The sequence below is a fragment of the Typopeltis vanoorti genome, chromosome 18 (assembly GCF_054136105.1).
Source record: "Typopeltis vanoorti isolate ZY-2024b chromosome 18, IOZ_Tvanoo_1.0, whole genome shotgun sequence".
NCBI classification, from domain to species: domain Eukaryota; kingdom Metazoa; phylum Arthropoda; class Arachnida; order Uropygi; family Thelyphonidae; genus Typopeltis; species Typopeltis vanoorti.
In genome coordinates, this window is record NC_143566.1 from 28520619 (window position 1) to 28542825 (window position 22207).

General features: G+C 36.1%; 1 protein-coding gene across 2 annotated transcripts in view; it reads right to left on the reverse strand.

The window, feature by feature from the left end:
- LOC150096571 (uncharacterized) overlaps positions 1 to 22207 on the reverse strand; it is a 121252-nt gene that overhangs the window by 94837 nt on the left and 4208 nt on the right. The window lies entirely within an intron of this gene.

Sequence of the window (22207 nt, forward strand, 5' to 3'; positions counted from 1 at the left end):
AGTGGCTACAAGCCTTGGGGGTAACTAATTGGGTTTGTTAATTCCAGCGAGTTTGAGGAATGTAAGCAGACTCATGTTTCCAAAAAATAACCTCATATACGTTTATATTACGTAATAACAGCATGTGAATCGCTGTGCGTGCTTAATATTCCGACAGTCGCTAATAAAAAGGCTTTTTATGAGCTGGTGGAGGACTATTCCGTTTTTTTCCGGTTTATAAGTTTTCTTTTTATCTCTCTATTTCTTCCATTACTTCCCTGGCAATTTCTATTTTTCGGTTTCCATCTACTATTATTTTCATTGTTTCCAAAGCATTTTATGGAGCATGGGAACACCAACCATACTTGAATCATTTACCTTAAAAAGTAACTGATTCGTGTGTTTAATTTTTTTTTTTTTTAATTCTCACATACTAAAGTTGAAAAACAAGAATCGTTTAACTTTAGTACACGAAAATTTTTAGAGGAACTTTAAGTTCACCATCCCAAATTGGAGAATATTCCAAGAATGTGCGGATTTGGGAATTTGTAGGGGGTAACTAACTGGACAGATGAAAAATAACGTGTTGAAAGAAAAAGGATGCTGAGGACGCTATAAAAGTGATGTGATTATGCCAGGAATGGCTAAGAGTAAGCGTGTCTCTCCAAGAATGGAAATTTTGGCAATTTAATTGAGTGCTATCACAAATAAGGAGAATAATGAAGGTGTGTTTTACGAGAAAAGACAAAATTGTGTTTTGGAATACGGAGATCAGTGTTTACAGCATTTATTGTAAGTGATCTTAAAGAATGAGATATTTGAACACTGCAAGATTTGTTATGAGCAGGATGATGGGAGAGTGCCATCATTAAAAAAATTGCATGGCGCTTGTGGTCAGTGAGAGAAGGTCGTTTATGTATATGAGTTAGAGGGTGATCAACAGCCCTAATAAACAATTGCATTAACAGGAAAATCTGAAAAGAAAACATCTTTGGAAATATTATCATTAGCTTATTAGAATCAATGCATGCTGAAGAGTTGAACTGTTAACAGCCTCGGCTAGTACTATTAATTCTAATAACTAATAATGATGAGATTTTTCTTTAGGTGTGCTAAGAAACTTCTAAATATTTTAAAAATATCTTCGAAAAATGTAGAGATAATTTTAGAAAATATAATGTTCTATACTTCATAATTTTATACTTTTAAATAGTATATCAGACACTCACTAATGCTAACTATGGTCTGGTTACCTAGAAGTATTGGTTTAGATATCAGATGTGCAATGACCCGGTTGGTTAATATGACTATAACTTACTTGGTTTCCAATATCACATTAAACTGATTTGTAAATAAAAGTGTTCAGTGGGATACACATGTATGACTATATTGCTTCTGTGGGGTGACTTAGCATTGCACTATGGAAGTTTTTTTTTTTTTTTATTCTGTCGCTTTGTTTCTGTTGTTAACGAAATAAGATATTATTGTCAATGTAGTGTGCTCCTATGCGTCTAGTTTACATTTCCTTTCTTCCTTCTATATCAATTGTGTTTCTATAGCAATATATCGTTTCGATGTTCACGCTGTCTGCTGAATTATTTCCGTTTCTGGACTTCAAATGGAAAAAATAAATATTTTCTTGAATATTCTCAAATGTCACATGGGGCATTGAGAAGATATTAATATTAAGGAAGTTGTTCAAGTTTAGGTGGCGCATGTGACTAAAGCAAAAAATTAAAAAAAAAAAAAATCAATATTCAAACGGTAATGTAAGTTGCTATGGAAACGTCTGTTATATTTTATGAATGTTTTGTATTGTTGTGTTTGAAAGAGAATAGACATCCATGAGAACAATGAATTTTGGATCAGTTATCAGAGACGTTTGCGCGAAAAGAAAAGAGCATCGTTAAAAGAATTCAAACAAATATTTTGCAAGAGAAAAAAAAACTTAGCTGGGATGAATACCGGAAATTCTGCTTGAAGCGATGTGACAAAGAGAGCCAAACTTCTTGAAATACTCACAGGAAACTAAGGATGAGTATGTACATTACTGCTTTTTAAATACTGGATTAGAAAGTCTAAAAGAAGTTACTTTAGCCTCAAATGTTTAGTCACCCCCCTCCCAGTATGTGACACCAAAAGAGGTCACACTTTAGGAGGAACGGCGAAAATCTGGAAAATGTGATTGGGAGATATATTTAGAACAATGTTTACAAAACTTGAAAAAAAAAAAATAGAAACCTTTATATATTAGAATACTGACTTATCTATATTACTGCATATCTCTTAAAGAATATGTAGCAAAAAAGGATATTCATATTTAAAAAAATCTCAAAAATATAATAAAACGTAAAATTATACATAACACATTTTAATAAATGGAGACAGAATACTTCTCCGGTTCAAATTTTCCAAAATGCCTTACTAAAATTCCAGAACATCCTTCTATCTCTACAGGGTTTTACTAGTATTATTAATAATGTGAAATGAGGGGGGGGGGGGAATCTGTATAGTTAGTTTGAACCTATTAAGGAAAGATTTATCCATCTCCTGATCAGATTTTTGATTTTGTCCTGGTTCAATTAATACAAATTCGCTACAATATAAAAATGTTTGCTCAGTTAGTAATAGTCAAAATATGGAACATCAGAAACAAAATGTTCGATAAACTTCAATGATATAAATATGTTATTCCATTGGTTTGCCTGTTTTGAAGAATAAAAAACCCGTTTCAGGGAGAAAAATCCTCCACCATCGTACGAGACCGGTTCACTCACCTTAAACTGGTAATCAGTAATAAGAGTTCCAGGCATCGTCGAAAGAATTAGAAACAGGGGGGCTTTCTAACTAATATGCAAATCTCACGACTGAGGTAAGGAGCTAGATTGAGGCAAATATTAACTATAAGGGATGTACTTCAACAGGAATATAAGACTTCGTCTATGCATTTAGAATCCGAATAATCTATAATTATATTATTGCTCTGCTTTTAATTATAAAACTGGAGTTAAAGCAAGAAAGATCAAAGTTTGGTATGATCCAATTTGTAATATAGCATCTCATTTAAATCCGCCTCTGGTTCGTACATATCATCTATAAAGTATACTTAAGTATGTTATGAAATATTCCGTTGTCTGCACGAATTCCATAAAGGTATACTTAAACACGTGCCAAGGATAACACACGAAGGTAAGTGTACTTCAACAAAGCAACCCGAATGTTCTACAATGACTACAACAATCAAAAATTGACATATCTCGAGACAATGCATTAGTGACAATTACAAGCTTATCTAGGCTGAGTGATGAATGTTTGTTACATGTTCTGCACATGCGCTCTTTAAGACAACTATGTTGCGCTTCAAGAAACAGTTATCTCTATTGTTCTGAAGATTGTGTGTGTGGCCCTGAACAACACAGATAGTTCCAATTAGAAACATGGAAAAGTGCCATGACAGACAAAGACCTAAAAATAAAAAAAAAAATAAATACAAAGAGCGTGATCTCCTGACGGGGGGAAGGAACACAGAGCAGAAAAGCAAAGTTCCAGAATGGGGAAAAGGAAGTTACTGTTAAAACCTCAGATGTGTTCAAAACGTAACGTGCAGTTATAGCAACACAATTCACACACAACTTCCGCCACTCGGCAAAGAGTAATGAAGGCTCAAATATTTATGTTCCCTTTCTGAGCCGAGATTCAAATCCATTTACAAGCATCCATTAATTTTCTGCTAAGGGCATGAAGCTGCAGTCATTCTTTATTTATACTGCAGATAACACCAAGCAAATAATGCACCAACTGTTACATAACGAACTCAGTTCTCCGTTAAAAGAATACGATTATCTTTGTATAAAAAAATGGCAGTTAAACCATACAATACGATCTCAATGAAGGAAAAAAATAACAATATCTAAACGAAGTAAACTGGTTTTCATGCCAGGAATCACAGTTACCCATTATAGCTAGATAACGTTAAGATAAATCATGACTCAGGGCAGTTATTACATCGCTTAGCACGAATTATTGTGACTTTCTTTATTAATACCTCAATTAATTTCTTTTTTTAACCCCCGGCAAGGTTTTAAAATAAAAGAGAAAAAAAAATATGATGCAGAACACGGAAATCTGATAATAATTGTTCCCCTAGAGAAAATATTAGTAGCTCATTTTTCATTTTTTAGCCGCTAGGGGGACATCGTTAGAGTTATTTGCATTATCTTGTTTGCGTGATTTCTCTGTCTTGGAAATACTGTTTAAAATGATTTCTCTATCGCTGAATATATTATAATCTTTTCCGTGTGTTTCGTGGAGAAGTGAAAGAGTTGAAGTAATAGTGATTGTTATTTCAGAAATAAACACGAAAGATACTTCAAAACTCGTCGCACAGGACATGATTTTAAAAATAAAATTAATGAATCGTGTACTCGGTAATTTCTTTCACAACTTGGGACATTTAATTTTGCACTATATATCATCTAAATATTTTCTAGATATAAAACTAGATATAAAGCTACTGCCGGGATGGGTGAAGCAAAAATGCTTTTCATGTTCCCCTTTGTCTGTAATGGAAGTTATTTGGGAAAGGAAGTTTTGTGAGCAATTAAGCTCGCCCTCTGGGGGAAGTTGTGTTAACTATGATCGGCTGAGAGTAGCCTTCGGTCTTTTGTATTTGTAGTACTCTGTTTCATTGTAATTGACAGCTTGTATGATCAGCGGGTTTGAATGTGAACTTGACTTGAAGAATTTTTCTGCGAGATCACGAAAAAGGGAGGAGATGTATGGAATGCCGGTTTCTCGATGAATCCGTGAATTTCTGATAAACTAAGAGGCGTCTAGGATCATCCTTAGGCACTTATTTTGGACTCTTTGAAGTTTTGAAATGTTTGATCGTGAAGAGTGACTCCATGCTGGTGAGGCGTAGGTAATAACTAGAAGTATGACCATCCGGTAAAGTAACAATTTATTTTGTAAGTTCAATTTGTTCTTGCGGTTGATCATTGGGTAGAGCTGAGCTATTACTTTGGATGCCTTGGAGCCAATGAGATTGATGTGCTTGTTAAAAAGGAGTTTCTTATCCAGTAGTACCTCAAGATATTGGGTCTCTGATTGCGATGGGATCTTTTGACCAGAGAGCAAGATGTCTTCTTTAATGCAGACCTTTTTTTCTAGAGAATAACATGGCTGAGCTTTTGAGGGGGTTTACTTGAATCCTCTAGTTGGTGAACCATTTTTCCAGTGCATTGATACTTCCTTGGAGTCTAGTGATTGTCAGGCGAGGGCTGAGAGACCTTGCTAGAATAGCGGTGTCGTCGGCATAAAGGGCCGTAATGATTGTTCTTGAATTAAGAGGAATGTCTGATACGTAAGTTGTGAACAGTAGTGGGGCCAGAAGAGAGCCTTGAGGTACTCCTGCTAGAATTTTGAGCCTTGGTGAAACAATTCCATTAAGCTTTACTTGCATGTATCTTTCTCTAAGGTATGAGTAAATAAGTTTCACTAGTTTGATTGGGATGTTGTTTTCAATAAGTTTGAAGATAAGGCTTTGATACCTGACCTTATCAAAGGCCGAGGCAGAAAAGAGGACTGATGGGCCTGTAGCTTTGGGGGAGTTGTGGGTTATTACCAGGCTTTTTTCAGAGGGATGATGTCAGCAGTTTTTCAAGCTGTGGGAAAGTACTGGAATCTTAATATGTAATTGGTTATATTAACTAGATGAATTATGGCTTTCCTTTGGAGTAATTTTATTATTCTATTGGTGATACCGTCGCGACCAGGAGCCTGTTTATTCTTCAATTGGGATATAATATTGATTATTTCTGTTGGAGTAGTGGGGGTGATGATTTCTGAATTATCCTTAGGCTGTCTTAAGGCTTTTTTGATTTGATGATGAACTTTATAAATGAGATTAATATTTAAGTTTTCGTAAGTTGGGCTGCATTGATTTTCCAGATTGTCAATTAGGGCTTCTACTTTTTCTTCATCTGAGTGTGCAATTCCAAGTTTGCTCTTCATAGGGGAAGGGGTTGTCTTTTGGTACGAGGAGATTTTAGAATTTCCATCATGGAGTTGTCTTCTTGGTTGATTTCCGTAAGTTTAGATTCCCATTCGATATTCCTGTATTTCTGGAGAGCTTCTCGAACCTTTTTGTTCAAGTTATTTAAGGTTGTTTTGTCCTGCGGGGCTCTAGTGTTGTGGTATCGTTTTTCCGGCTTTGTTTTTAGCCCTAATCAGGTACATTCTCTCTTCCGGAATCCAACTGGACGCGTAGAAGACAGTGATTTGTGTGACTGATGTTATTGCTGTGCGGATTTGTCTATTTAGGTTGCTTACAGCTAAGTCTGTGTCTTCTTTTTTGCGTATGACAGGAGGTGGGCCGATGTGGTCTGAGAGAACCTTAGAGAGCTTATCTCATGCTATAAAAAATGTGGAGGAGAGAACTGATCCTGGGTAGCTAGCTTGAGCTGGATAGGATTATGATCTGAATTAAGCTCTTCTAATGTTTCCAGCTGATATTGATATCTGATGTTCTTGAGGATGACTATGTCTAGTACATCAGAACTTCTTGATGGGCTGTAGTGGGTGGGCTCAGTAGGTAAAGCTACTATTGATGAGTTGGGTGACGTGTAGTTAAATAAAGTACGGTGTTTCGAGTTGATTGACGAACTGAACCAAGCTGTATATTTGGAGTTGAGGTCTCTTGCTATAATTATGGAATCCGTGGAGACGAAAATGGAGTCTAAATCTGATGTCAATAGTAGAATGCTGGGAGGAATGTACGCTGCATAGATTGTAAGCTTATCTGCGTTTTTTGTGTGCACCTCCACATCTGTAAGTTCAAGGTTTAAAGTTTGAGGGTTGGTTAAAGCATTGTGGCTTAAATAATTTTTAATAAAAATGGCTGTGCCGCCACCACTAGAGTTAAGTCTGTTTGTCTGGCTATATAGAATATAACCTCTTAGTCTTGGGTTGTTTGATGGCCTGAGGTGGGATTCGCTGATCAAGATTATCTCCGGATTGTATCTGTTTGCGAATTCTTGCAACTCCAGAATTTTATTTGTCAAGCCGGAAGTTTCGTTTGAATTTTTTAAACATTATTGAGAGCTGTCAATATGGATTGGGTTTCTAGATAAAATCTCTTTCTGGAAGATGGTGAGGTGCTTGTTTTGCTGAATTCATGCAGCATTGTGGCAAATGAAGCAGTCAGAACTGATGTAATTTGAGTTGGTGCTGCCTCTGCATATGTCTTGGACCTGGACGAAGGTCGAGTGCCTTCCTGTGTTGCTGAATGTGAGGTATTTCGATCAGGATGGCGACCTACTTGGTTGCTTATGGTGTCATTGCATGGGGGAGCATGGTTCACTCTTGCTTACCCACGGTTTTTTGGGTAGAAAAGACATCCCCTTGTAATTAGCGGTATGTGGTACTCTACAGTTAGCACAACAGGCAAGTGTAGATCTTGGCTTGGTGCAGGTGTTGGTCTGGTGTCCCTCTCCACATTTCAGACATCTGTAGGCAGCTCTCCACAGCTTTTGGGCGTGCCAGAATTTTTGGCATCTATGGCATTGCCCTGCCAATGCTTTCTTCCATAGAGGCTCGGTTGTAATTTTGAGCCTGCAAATATCTGTCACTATATATATCCTTTTTGTGTATTGCTGATTTCGACCAATACCAGCGGCATTGGCCTTTTGTGAGATCTTAGCATCCTACCGACTTTGATTGGGGTCAGTCCTTGGTTGATGAGGTCAGCAGTGATCTCATCAATTGTGATGCCCTCAGCAACTCCTCTAAGCACTACTTTAAGATTTTTCTCGCTTGCAAGTGCGAAGGTATGGAAAGGCAATTTGGAGCTGTCCAGCATTTTCGTCATCTTACGATAATCTGAAACAGTGGTAGGATGAATCTTTACACCCTCATCAGTATTTCTTGCCCTGGAGAAGTTGATGTTCTGTTCTCCTGGGGACCTTAAGGTCTGAGGTTCACTTCTTTTTATCTCGGAAGATAACTGTTGGGATCTTTTCTTTTCTATCTTAGGTAACTTGGGTTTCGTGTGTTGCTACATCCTCTTCCACATCATCTTCAGATGTTGTACGTCTTTTATTTGATTGTTCCTCCTGCGAACAATCGTACTGTCGGGAAGTATTTGGAGGTGGAACAGGTGTGAAGTCCCCTTCAGTGTCCACATCATCTTCTTCCGTGTCATTAACCTGAGTGAAAAGATTCAGACAGTCATGATATTCTGTCTCAAATTTCTTTAAGATGAATTTGAGAACGTCGAGTGTCAGATCTTTGTTTAAATTTTGAATGTCGTCCTTAATGTCTTTTACGTCCTCCATCATTGCACACCGTATACTGTCAAAAAACACTCCGGTGTCTCTAGATAATCCTGTAGACTTTGAAGGGTCCACTGCCAAATCCCGTAGACACACACACGGATGTCTACCAGAAAAACAATATATATTAGAGTTTATGATGCCCTAATAGCAGAGAAAAGGAGTGTCGAGAACTCGCTTGGCCACAGAGCGAAAACATATCTCCCTAAAGTGCCATACATCCACCACTGGTCCTCTTTGCAGGTGAAGGCCTACACGACCATCAGACCTCGTGCATATTTCATGCAGAGGGGGAGACGGTAGGTTTCGAACAGTGTTAGCGCCAGTGCAGTATGAGATTCCCGGAAAACCTTATATAAAATTCAATCAGGCACAGTCTAAAATAATACGTCCGGTCAAACTTTTCCAAACGAATCATTCATTCTTTTCCTCCTTTACCACGGCCAGACATCTTTATACTACGATAGTTAGTGAACACAACAGGATTACTGACGAGAGTCAATCGCAACAATTCCTGACTATCTACTTTTTCTCTCAATCAGCTACTTCCTTATAAATACTGGCTTAAAGGGGCGAAGCAAGAATGCTTTTCATCTTCCCCGTTATCTGTAGAGGACAGTGTAGGGATAAGGTGTTATTGAGCTATTAAAGCTCTGATCATGGCAGGAGGGTAACAGCAACAGCCGAGCCTCAGTTAGAACTTCATTGGCTACAGCATTGCCATCCATTACCCTCCAAGGGTATTAATTAATCACCGCATCTCACGGTCGATTAACTCGCGTCTAGGCTTTCCAACTTCTTGAAATACTATTCTTTTATTTCATAAATATCATTCATAAAGTATAGTGTAATATTTTACTAAACTTATTGAGCTGATTAAAATTAAATAGAAATATAATAATGAGTATTATGAATCCAGTTCTATTTCATAGCTAAATATAAAAATTAATTTTAAAAATTCCGAAAATTTATCAGGAGTTTATGAGAATATAACCCACGACGCCAGTAGAACAAACCAGCAAATCCAATGCTGAAAGTAGTATTCTCATAAGCTTCCTGGTAGGTAAATTTTTGTAATTGTAAAATTCGTTTTTATATTTGGCTATAAAATATGACTGGATCCATAATATCCTCGATTTTAATATGATAAAATTTTCGTTACAACTATTTCAATAATTCAAGTTCCAAAGTCAAAATATTGTAACATTTGAAGCTACAAAAAGTATAACATTCAAGTTTGTTACTTTATTTTTTTTTTACAGTTTTATGAATACGTAAAATTTTAGCTGTTTATTATTATTATTTAAAATACGTAGTTCACAAACAATCCAGGCTACATAAACTATAACGTACTTATTAGCTCCACATATTTCAAATAAATCGTTTTCAACTTTATACCTCAGCGCCCTCTGTACGGTCGAAGAAAATTTCTTTTTTCAGTGAAATAATTTTTAGATAATTGCTGTAATAAGCATTTAACCTGATTAATATTTAACATATTAAGTACCAGCAAGGACATATATAGTGTATCTATTATAATATCTGGTTATACTATAACCAACGTGTATAAACCTCCGTTAGCTAAATGGCCTGATCAAGTACTGTCCCAGCAACAACATCCAAGCATAATCCTGGAAGATTTTAATAGTCATCACTCCCTTTGGGGCTATAGAAAGGATGACCTAAATGGTACCCTACTAGTGAACTGGATGGAAAATAAAAACCTCCATCTGATCTTTGATGCCAAAGATAAATCGAGCTTTCTCTCCTCTAGATGGGAAAGAGGACATAACCCTGATTTGTGCTTCTGTACTGCAGACGGTTATGGTGGCCAAATTCCCATCTCTAGGAAAGTAGTAGACAGTTTTCCAAATAGCCAACATCGACCTATAATCTATAAAGTAGGCCTAAATATTCCAATCATAAGAACAATATTAAAACCTAGGTGGAACTTTCTCAAAGCTGACTGGGATTCTTTTAGGAAACAGGTTGACACTGTAATAAGATTCATAAATCCCATTGTAAACAATTACAATAGACTTGTTGGCATTGTTATTGGTGCTGCCAAACGAACCATTCCAAGAGGTTTTCGGAGAGAATATATCCCAGGCTGGAATAGTGACAGTGAAAAACTGTATAAAGAATTCTCTACTAATAATAACCCTAGAGTAGCCACTGAGGTCTCTTGACAATGCTAGAAAAGACAAATGGATTAAAACAATGAACAATTTTAATTTTACTCATTACAGTCGAAAAGCTTGGTCCCTGATTAGGAAGCTTGACCCTAATACAGGGACCTCTGGTAAACTTCCCGCCATAGATCCGAAACATATTGCAAAGCATATAGTCTCAATAACTAAATATCCTCAAGATAAAGTAGCTACGAGAGAGGTGAAACAAAAACTAAAAAATCTCAAAACAGATCTTCCACCATCATCATTATCTCAGGCTTCACTTCCCAGGAAGTTACCCAGGCAGTTAACTCATTGAGGACTGGGAAGGCGGCTGGACTCGATAACATCTACCCTGAATTCATTAAGAATAACTGTGGGCCAAAAAACTATTCATTGGCTTACTGCTATGTACAATAATATCCTGGACTCTGGCATACTTCCATCAATTTTTAAAAGATCTAAAATCATTGCTGTCTTAAAACCTGGCAAAGACCCTACAATTGCTTCCAACTACCGTCCTATTGCCTTGTTAAGTATCTGCCTGAAACTTCTCGAAAGAATGCTATACAACAGAATTTCTTCAAGTATACATAAGAGAACTCAGCAGGAACAGGCTGGCTTCAAACCTAACAGAAGTTGTTGCGATCAAGTACTGGCCTTGACAACCTTTATAGAGAACGGTTATGAAAAACAATTGAAAACAATAGCGGTATTCTCGGACCTCTCTGCTGCCTATGACACAGTGTGGAGAGAGGGTCTTATCTTAAAATTTCTAGAAATTATCCCATCACCAAAACTTGCCAAACTAATTAATCAAATACTAGCAGACAGATGGATACAAGTATCTCTCAATGAATCCCAAAGTAAATTCTTTAAGATTAAAAATGGACTACCTCAGGGGTCAGTTCTTGCCCCATTGCTCTTTAAATTATATATTAGCGATATCCCAGAGACAGCATCACGGAGATTCATGTATGCTGACGATATTGCCATTGCAACTCAACATTCCAAAAAGCTGAGAATACCTTAACTGAAAGTCTGGCTGTACTTGATAAATACTTTAGACGATGGTGATTACAACCTAACCTGAACAAAACTGAAGTAGCATCCTTTCATTTAAGTAATATCCAGGTCAACTATATCCCAAAAATTTACTTCAGAAATAAACAGGGGAAATTTAACAATCATCCAAAATACCTAGGAGTTACCCTGGACAGAAGTTTGACATTCCAATATCATCTAGAAAATATTGCTGGTAAATTAAAAACTCTTAATATAATGCATAAACTTGCTGGTACTTCTTGGAGTGCTGATACTAACACACTGCATACTACCGCACTGTCTTTGGTCTATTCCACAGCAGAGTATTGTGCTCCTGTGTAGCTGAACAGCGCACTCGCTTCTTTAGTCAATGTCCAGCTGAATCAGACTATGAGGATAATCTCTGGAGCTTTAAGATCTACTCCTGGCTACTGGCTCCCAACTCTCAGTAATATAGCCCCTCCCTCCTCCGCAGGACTCAAGCCTTAAGCAAACTATGGACAAAAATAATTGAAAACAGTTCCTTGCCTATCCACCAAAACATTTCCTTCCATACTTCACAAAGACTGGAGGAGTGCAATACAAATAAACGACCAGAACCTCGACTTATGCGAGTCATGGGGGGGGAGTATTGGTTTCAACATACCTCCAATCTTCAAATACCCATCTCAAATCCGACATCTCGTCTTGAGGGCTTCAATCTCCCTAGACATGTATGGACCACTTCAAATCGGATCACAACAGGACATGGGAGATGTAAGCATCTCTTGCATAAATGGAACTGGTCCGACACTCCAAACTGTGAATGCAGAAGAGGGATCCAGAAATCAATCACATTGTGCTCGAGTGCTCTATCTACTCATTCTCGGGTTCTAAAGAGGACTTTTTTGAACTGACCCCAGAATCCCTGGAGTGGATCCGGGATTTAAGGATTAAGCTCTGACTCCTGATTCTTAATTTTGATGTTTAATCATTTCAATCTGGTGTACTCCTTTTAATATGATTTTTACAATTATTTTTATGCTGTTTTATGTAATTTGTATGTTTTATTCCGAGACCTGTACATCATACGCTAAATAAAAATAATAAATTTAACATATTTTAGTATTAAAATTGTAAGATAAAGAAGGTTAATCCGTAAAAATTAATATATAAGTATTTCGAATAGATCATAACTTAAGCCTAATCACATTTGTCATTAACTATTTACTAAATTAAGTTCAAAATAGCAAATAAATTATATTTTATTACTGTCTAAAATTTTAAATATTACTTATGTGTGTGTGGGGGGGGAAGAGTATGTTGGTAGAGATTTTAATATCCTGCCACTTCCATGTGATGAGGCCAACTAACTCACCTTCAGTCTAAAAGCCCTTATAAAAATTCTTTGCGTCCTAACGCTCTATTTAAGGCAAGTTATCCGAGAGTACTTTGTACCTCCGTATGAGACTGGTTACCAGCTCACTAGGAAGTTTGCATATACTGTCATAAAAATATGAGCCAATTTTTTTTTTTTAATTTTCCCAGATTTATGCTAATTAGGGAAGTTGCGTATAAACCCCGCTAGACGACACTGCTAGTAGTGTACTAATTGATATCAGGTTAGGTAATTCTGTGTTTAATTCAACTCTGACAATAAATAGCCAAGTGGTGTTGATTTCTTCAAACTAGAGTTGGAGGCTCCCCCTAGCGGTTTTGGCATGCACAAGCGAACGCTACTAATAACTTGGCAACGAGTGAAGGGGCGTTGTGAACGAGACTAATATTAACTCCATATGAACGGTCCGTGTGTATTCAAGTTGACGTTGCAGCCATCGGAGAGCGCAGTTATTCTCGTGTGGAGTATGGCGAACCAGAATTTATTTCTTTGGCCGTCGGGAAGAGGGTTCTTCTGCTCCAGTAATAAACACATTAATATGATCGCAATGCCCGTGCGTTCGGCATTTCTATTTGTCTTTGTGTGTGTTGTGTGATTAAGTCAGCTGTTGATGGTTTTTGCCGCATTACGTGTTAAGCCATTCTGGTCGCAAGGAAACGTGAGAATGAAAACGGATCTTCATTTGCAGTCAGCACTTTTTTGCTCTCTCTCTCTCTCGCATACCCCCCCCCCCCCACACACACACTTTTTTTTTTTTTTTTTGCTTTGTCAAGTCACGTTTCTCCTAAGTAAATGTGGTTTTTGTTTTCTGAAAGCTCCGATTGAAATCATATTTTAAAATCCATTGGTTGTTCACTCATCCAGTGCACTTCTACTTTCGTTCTTTTCAAAGCGAAGAAAAAAAAAATACTTCGCATATCAGTACACAGGAAGATTAGATTTAAAGTATTCTCTCTTTCTTTCTGTTTTCTTCTTGCTTTGTGATCTTCCATTTTTATTATCCTTCCTCCCTCATATTAATATTTTACTTTATCTTTCTTTCTTTTCTTGCCTTCATTCCTCTCTTCTCTCTCTCTCTTATTTTATGATATTTTCTCTTTCATACCTTCCCTTCTATCTTCTTTCATAAACTCATCATTCTTCTTTTATCTATCTTTCCTCCATTTCGTTCTTTTCTCTCTCATCTTTGTATTTATTCTGCCTCATTTTCTTATTTCTTCGTTCACTCTTTCATCTCCTTCTTTCACCCTTTCCTTTAATCTTTCTTTTTCTCTCATCCTTTTCCTCGCATCACATATTTCTTCCGTCTATTTTCCCATCGTTTTCCTCTCTCATCTTCCTCCCTCTTCGTTCCTTCTTTCCTCTCTCTCTCTCTCTCTCATCGTTCTCTTCAGGCTTCGTTGGTTCCTCCTCTTTATCTCATCTTTCTCACTTCAGTCTTTCTACTTTCTCTCCTTTCATAAAATTTCACATCTTGTATCTTCTATTTCTTTTTTGTGTTCTCTACACATATATATTTATTTTTCTGTCTATTTTCTCTTTCATGTCAACTTCTTTTATATCTTTCTTCCCCCTGCGTTATAAGTCTGTAATAAAATCACTTCAAATAATGGACACAAATATAATTTTTCATACCATCTGTATCTCAATCTCTTCTAACAATTACAGACAAGAAAATATCAGTAAAAGAATTAAATCATTCTTCGTTTTAAAAATTAATTAAATCTTACTTTTTAAGATTTAGTTTTATTTTCCAGAACTTAATCACTTTCTTTTTCTCTCTCTTTATTTAGAAAGGACATAATCCTGAGACTGTATTTGTGGACTCTGACTCTAACTACAGCATAGCATTAAGCCGTGAACGAGAAAACAAAACAGTAACTGAGAATTCAAAAAATTCAAAATGGCGCTTTAGGACATATCTTTATCGCAAACAGATACACTCACACATCGTGCCTCTCTCTCTTTTCTGAAGCAAATTGGGTAGCTAAATATAGAAAATAGCCTAGTTGTAGATAAAGTTAGGCCTCTACACAAAGTACAGCTTGCATCCGGGCTGAAGGAGAGTTACCTTCTACATCATTGCTAGCTCGCGACCACACACACAAAGAGAGGGAAAATGCTTCTTACAAAGTAGGCAAACAAACTCGTTTTGAAGGGGGGGGGCACTTCCACCTATGCTATCAACTGATTAACTGTAGCCTCTGTCAAGGATGGACGAACTATACCGAAGCCAGGGTTGTAACATCCCTTCCTATCTTTAGAAATCATCTTATTTACGCCTCTCAACGAAGTTTTGTTATTTCACAACTCCCACATATCAACGGTGGAATGGAATGCTTTTATTCTCGTAAATTCTGAACGAACGATTGCCTAATCGCAAGACAGTGAACCCTTCTATTATTACTGATTCGATATATATTCGAAACTAGCGACACCTACGAGCAACTTTTATAGTTACATTATTTTATAACACATCTAAAGTTTGTAAAGAGAATTTTGGACTGTTTTATCTTTCTAGAAAATCGAGTCAGCTGGCTACTTAGATCAGTAATTTGATTACGAAGTGCATTCTGGGTATTGTTGTCGTAATGTCCATGTTCAGCTGGGCAGTGAGACGCAGGTGAGGGAATATGGATTATTGGAGATAAGAGAAGAAAAAATATTCCGTTTTGTTTGAAGAAGTAATACATATCTGATATCCTGCAGACAATGAACATAAAGTGGGGGGTATTGGAAGGGGGGGGAAGAAAAACGTTCGGCTGGCAAGTTATTTCATAAAAGCGGTGAATATCTTGCTATAAACAGAAGGAGCCTGTTACCTTGGAAACAACATTGACAAATGTTGAATTCCCATTCGTAACCCTTCTGTAAAACAGCAAACAATTTGTGTGAAAGTTGTTTTCACAGAAAAAATATTAAATTACCAGAAAAATACTTATAAAATGGAAATAAGCAAAGTATGTTACGAATGTATACAAAGATCAATAGGAGTTTACAACTGAAGCCTACCAGAGGGCGACACTTGATTTGGAATAAGGAAATATCAAACATTTAAAAGAATCATTTCTTAGATTTAAAATAACACCCATAGATTTTTTCGGAAGAGCAGTTAGTAACATTCCCAAAAAAAAAAAAAAATAAATAAAATAATTGACTCGGATATGTCGACAATGCACACTGGAGGCCTTAAATGGTAAAGGTAGGACAATTATTTTACGTATGTACAAAATAAATGAAATATAAAGAAATCAAGTCAGAGATAAATGCGATCAGCTTAAGATGAGTGGAAAAAACTCCAGTTGTCTGTGCAGCAGCCAAATGAGGGGGGGGGGGGAAGTGACTGATCTGCCACCCGGTATACGCAATCAGAACGTACTGTTACCATGGAGGCAGAAAGAGCCTTGTCTACAGCCTGGTTTACAGATGGCGATTAACTTAGTGATAGCCCTGCCCAATCAGCCTCGCCTATTCCTTATACGGGAATAAAAGGGGTTAGCTTATTTTTTGATTAGTTACAGATGTACAGTAGCGAATAAATTAATATGAATACATATTTTAAAGAAAATGTTTAATTTCGCAAGAAAATAAGTAAAAAAATTAAACTCCAACTTTACGTTATAAGTGCTCCTCTATTCCTAGTAAGTTCATTAATTCTCTTATGCATGGAATCTACCAAAGTACAACACATTTTTCTTATTTCTGCATCTCGAAATACTTTTATAATGGATTGTATAAAGTTATGCTTTGTATTACAATTCAATTTTCCAAGACTCTTTTTCACTGTAGCCCAAAATTTTTCTATTAGCTTAAAACAGGAGAGTTACCTGGCCACTGAAGCAGTTGGATGTTGTAATTTTTGAGGAACTCTTTCTTTTTTTTTAAGTGTAGCATGGAGTGAGATCCTGTTGGATGATGAGTTCTTTGTTTTTCTAGTTCTGTGGACCACTCTTTTCTCCAATATTTTTATGTCTTGATCACTTTTCATCATACCGACAACAGGCAAAAGTGATCCTGGACCGTCATGTGCAAAACAACTCCAGAACATCTTTTTTGTTGGGTGTTTAGGACCTTGTTGAAGGTGGGTGGGAGAAGTCTTCTCAGCCACTGATTTGTGAACATAGGGTACTCGCTCTCATTTGAGAACATGATCTTTTTCCACTTCTCAACAGTCCAATCTTTGTATACCTTTCCCCACTGGAGCCTCTTTTTCTGCATAGCCTTCGTCAATAGTTTTTTTTTTTTTTGGTCTGTGGGAAGTCCGTCCTACTTTTACCAATCTTCGACGGACTGTCACGTCAGAAACATTAATCTCAATAGCTGCCAAGTCTCGATTTAAGTCTACAACAGACAATATTAGATTCGCTTTGCTTTGCTTTTCGTAACTATCTTGATTAAGTGTAGTTTTCCTTTTCTGTCGGGAGTAAAAAAAAAAAAGGTACATGTCCCCCTAAACCTCTTTAAAATCGCATTAACTGTATCCAAACCAACACCACACTCACTGGCAATTTGTCTTTGAGTCATGGATGTGTGCTGAGAACGATTACATATTTTTGAACGCTTTCTTGGAGATGTGTCCATTTTATGGCTAAACAAAATGAATAAAACTACGAATGTCAACTAGTTCACACTATTAATAAACATCTTAGAGATAATTAAAACACAGCAATCAACCCAAAATTATCATGAAACCAAAACCGAAAACTTTGCAAAAATTTGATTTGTTCGAATTAATTTGTTCGCCACTGTATGTCATATTTGTCTTTAGCAATCAAGCAAGCAAAAATATTCTATTATCTAGAGCAATTTGAAGCTGCAATGACTGCTTAATATACAGAAGAGTACTGCAGTTAGGAAGGATTTTTTTTATTATTATTATAGTATTTTCGAAAACAAGAATTCTATAATAATGAGAGACAGACAGCATTTGAAAAGGAGCGAGTCCACACCTATAATATAAATGTCTCTGTTAGGAATATCAAAAACGAGAGCGTATGGCGGATGCGATTCTATAAAAAATATTTTCAAACTCGTGTGAAAGAGTGACAAATTTTGATGAAGAAAGTTATCTGAGAAAATTGTCTGCAGCTGGGCGAACATTAGAAAATATATTATTTTCTAATGTTCGCACAGCTATATAGAAAATATAATATTTCTATATATATGCAAAAAAAAATAAAAGCTAATGATCAAAAAAAAAAGGATTAACTATCTAGTTTAGTTTTCGTCTAAATTTTTATTAAAAAGGTATAATATTTTCTGTTTAATATTTATTTCTTTTATTTTAATTCTATTTATTATATTAACTAACAACAACGGTTGGGGAGAATTGGACAAGCTGATTTTTTTTTTTTTTTTTTTAAACACACAAACAATACCAGGCCTAGGAAAGACAGAAGGAATAAATCCATCGTTTCATTGCCCATTGTAAAATCACCACTTTGTATATGGCAGCGGCTTGTTAAAAAGTCCCTTGTTTGATCTCTCGGCGTTTCTGGGTTATTTAACACTTAGCCCACCCTCGGTATACTAAATATATCAGAGGTTTACAACCTTACTTGGGTGGGATTCACATAAAATTTTATACGAAGCAAGCAAAAGGAGAAGCAGTGAAGTAACCCCACAAAATAATAAAGGGTGGCTTCAGAAGAACAAATATTGTTCCCAGTCCATAACAGATGGTCGAGAGGGGGGGAAAGGGGGGTAGGGTTATTTCAAGTTAACAGATGAGTGGATGATGTGTGTCATTAATGGGTTTCTGTTTGTTTATGTAGAAGCAAATCCTATTCGTGGCATTAAGCCGAGTCCTGTCATCCGCAGTGTAAATAATTGTATTGCGACCGCTGCTAAAAACCTGCTTGAACTACAATCACGATAATTTTTTGGTTCAACGTTCAGACTCACTAATTTACTACTTCTTCGGAAATTGCAATTTAACTACTGCGATGCTAAGTCATTCAATGCATAATCAAAACTTCAGAGGTCATACCAGTTACACCTTTGTAACTGAAATTACTCGAGCGATCCTAATGTATTTTGAGGTGCTTAATTAAAACCTGCAAGGCATCAAATAAGAATTTTTTTATATAGATACACATTCTTTTCATAGATTTCTTAAATATATTTTAATAACGAATTAGTTTTAATATTAAAAATAAATTTTTGTCTCTTTGTTGTGGTTAAAAGACAATGGGAAAAAGGCATGGGTTGAACACGCTAGCAACTTTTAACTCAATGACTTCAGTAACATAAAACTGAGTTTGTTTCTAGTGCTCGTTTATATTCAGACGCTTTTGTAATTATCAATGCTTTGATTTATTGTTCCATCACATTTAAAACAAGAAAACTGTTTTCATGTACAAACATGAAGCGATGTAGCATCGAGCCAAGTAAGGAGTACATACTTGGATTACTTTGGGTGTGTAATGGAAGGGGTGGGATCTTCGTGCCTTCTGAAATTACTTTGACTTGCTGGATTCAAAAAAAAAGGACAGCAACTTCTATGGTACTGGAGACAACCAAAAGAATCACGTATTTAAGTCGGATTATTATTTTTTTTTATTTATTTGTTTTTTCGTGTAGTTGCCACTCACCGAAGGTTATTAATAAACTTACAGCACATTTTGTACTGTGGGTTGTCTAAGGATTTTTTTTTCCATTTTTATCAATTTTATATTGTTATTAATTTTTGCATAGTCCAGAAACCGTATCGAAACACCAAAACGTTACCTTTGGGGTAACGGAACATGAACTTCTGCTTCCGGTGCTGATGTGCATGTAATCATAATCACCAGATGACAACATTGATGAAATTGTCAGCAAACTTGTGCCTCAACTGTAGCAAATAAGTGATCGTATTAGCGATGTGAATTTATCTAAAACAGCAATCTATGAACAAGTGCTTATGTCATTTTTAGCAGCGGAACTTATTAGACTCCCGGAATGAAATATTTCCTATGTTTAAAAACAAAATCCTAGCTTCATCTTGGAGACAAATCATGACACTCATTACTACCATGACATAGATGGTATTTAAAAAAAAAATAAAGTTTCAAAAACCTTGAAAAAATGATGGACAACCTTGATCCACAAAGGAACACAATATTGGCGCCAAAAGGAACATGAACTTCTGTCCTTGATTATTTCGACGGTGAGTGACGAACAGAGCATCATGGGAATGAAGCAACAATACCGATGAAAATTGGAATGTTTGGAGACTACTGTTGAATTCTTCCAAGAGCTTACAAAATAATATAGTTATAAGAAGCTGTGTGTATTTTTAATATTTTTTATTATTTTCTTACTTATTATAAATATAGTAATCATATTCAAGTATTTGAATTTTGGGTATTCATATTCTTCTTACAAGGTTTTTTTTTTTTTTTTTTTTTTAATCACTAAGCCACTACTTATGTTTAGTATACGTAACCAAGACCGTAACATGTTGGAAGGGGGAAAAAGTAAGAAAATACCACTTTTTTGAAATATACGCAGTAAAATATGAGAATCCACCCGTTTAGGTCCTGGTTATAAAATCTTTGTTGATCAGTGTTATTTCTAGCAAAGATACACTGAAAACGGTTGAAGATCGAAATGGAACTGCAATTGTTCCCATGTATAAAATCAAGGAGAGAAAATAGCTACGGAAGAATAATTAAATTATGAGCAGTAATTAAAAAAAAAAAAAAAAAATTCCAAACGGACACTACTACACTTAGTACAAAGTTCCTCCGCTATGTGGAGGTAGCAATAACAATCTGTTACGTCATTCACCGTTTATTCAATGCTGTGACTTGCATTCTTTAAAAGTGCTACTGGACTGCGTGTTGTCCTTTTTAAATTCCACACCATGTGTGTGTGGGGGGGGGGAGAAAGAATTTACATGTACAAGCTACAGCTGACTAGGACGCGTGGGTGGAGTGAGCAAGGGACTAGTTAGCAACAAAAGAGTAAAATTAATGAGTCTACCTTCATGGCGGAAGTGTTATCAAATTATTAATGACATTACTAATCGTGTTGTTTTATAATCGGATAACATGTGCGAAAGTGCCCGACACGTGTCTGTTGCTACTCTCAGAGCATTTGGATTAGATTAGCCTAATAAAAATATAACTCTAAACGTATAATAAACTCAAAGAGCATTAGGATTCAGAATAGAGGTCAATATGTAAGAAGGAAATAAATTGGAGTGTTGTAGCTTTGTGTTTTAAGTAATACGGGACTGCTGAAGACTTCTTTCAGCGGCTATGTTGTAATCAACTGTACATCGGCGATTACGAAATCGTTAGCCTTCAAGATGATTTTCACCCGGATGAAGAGAATACGTCTGGATGACTAAATCTGGGGAAGCATCGGAATACTCGATTTGGCTGAACCCAGTTATGACCTGCTGTAAAAGATCATTGTGAAACAACTTCAAACTGTTTGTTGGATTGCAGCTTAAGGAACAAAGACTGTGATGAGACACTTTATTGTTGTTAATTTTGTGACTATTACTGGCTGGTTTGTTATTTTTCGGTAAGGGAAAATTTCTGCGTGCTTATGAGCCCGACTGACGGACTGCAATGCGAAGGTATTGCTGAATGGTTCTGCAAGCAGTCTGATTAATGACCCGGCATTCAAGAAGTAATTGTTGTTGATGTACAAGGACGTGTATATTTAAAAAAAAAAAAAAAAAAAAACTCAGGAAATGCACTCTCGTATTACTTTGATTTAGGAATGAAACACACAAAATCAGTCTTACTCAAAACTTGGTTGGTTTACTAAATCCTGTTCATCTTGAGCTTGAGAAGAGATACCACATTAAAATTGGTAATTTAAACTTAAATGTAACAGTATATTAGCTCAGGCAAGGCTAAATCACATTTTGATCATATGACTGCGCATTTGTAGTATTATTACATCATAACATGTTTTTAATATTGTTATGTCATAATGGACCAGCATATTTTATTTGTGTAACAGTACTTGAATCCTCAATACGAAATGCACTCTGGACACCAACAAGAAAACAAGTTTACCATCAATAAGCAACACATTCATTAAAATGCTTTATTAAAAAATATCACATCAATATCGCTTTGCCTTCTCATTGGTAGAGAATTAATTGCCCGCTAGTTGCCTTGGTAATGTTTTACTTTAGATTTGTGTTCACAGCCAATCAAATTCTCAACAGACGAAAATGCGTTTAATTGTTTAAGTTATTTCCAATTAGAGTAATATTTACAAAAAAAAAAAAAAAGTATTCTTTTGCATGGTGTATAATGAGAATCAACATTCTATTCCCAATTCTTGAATCATCGGAG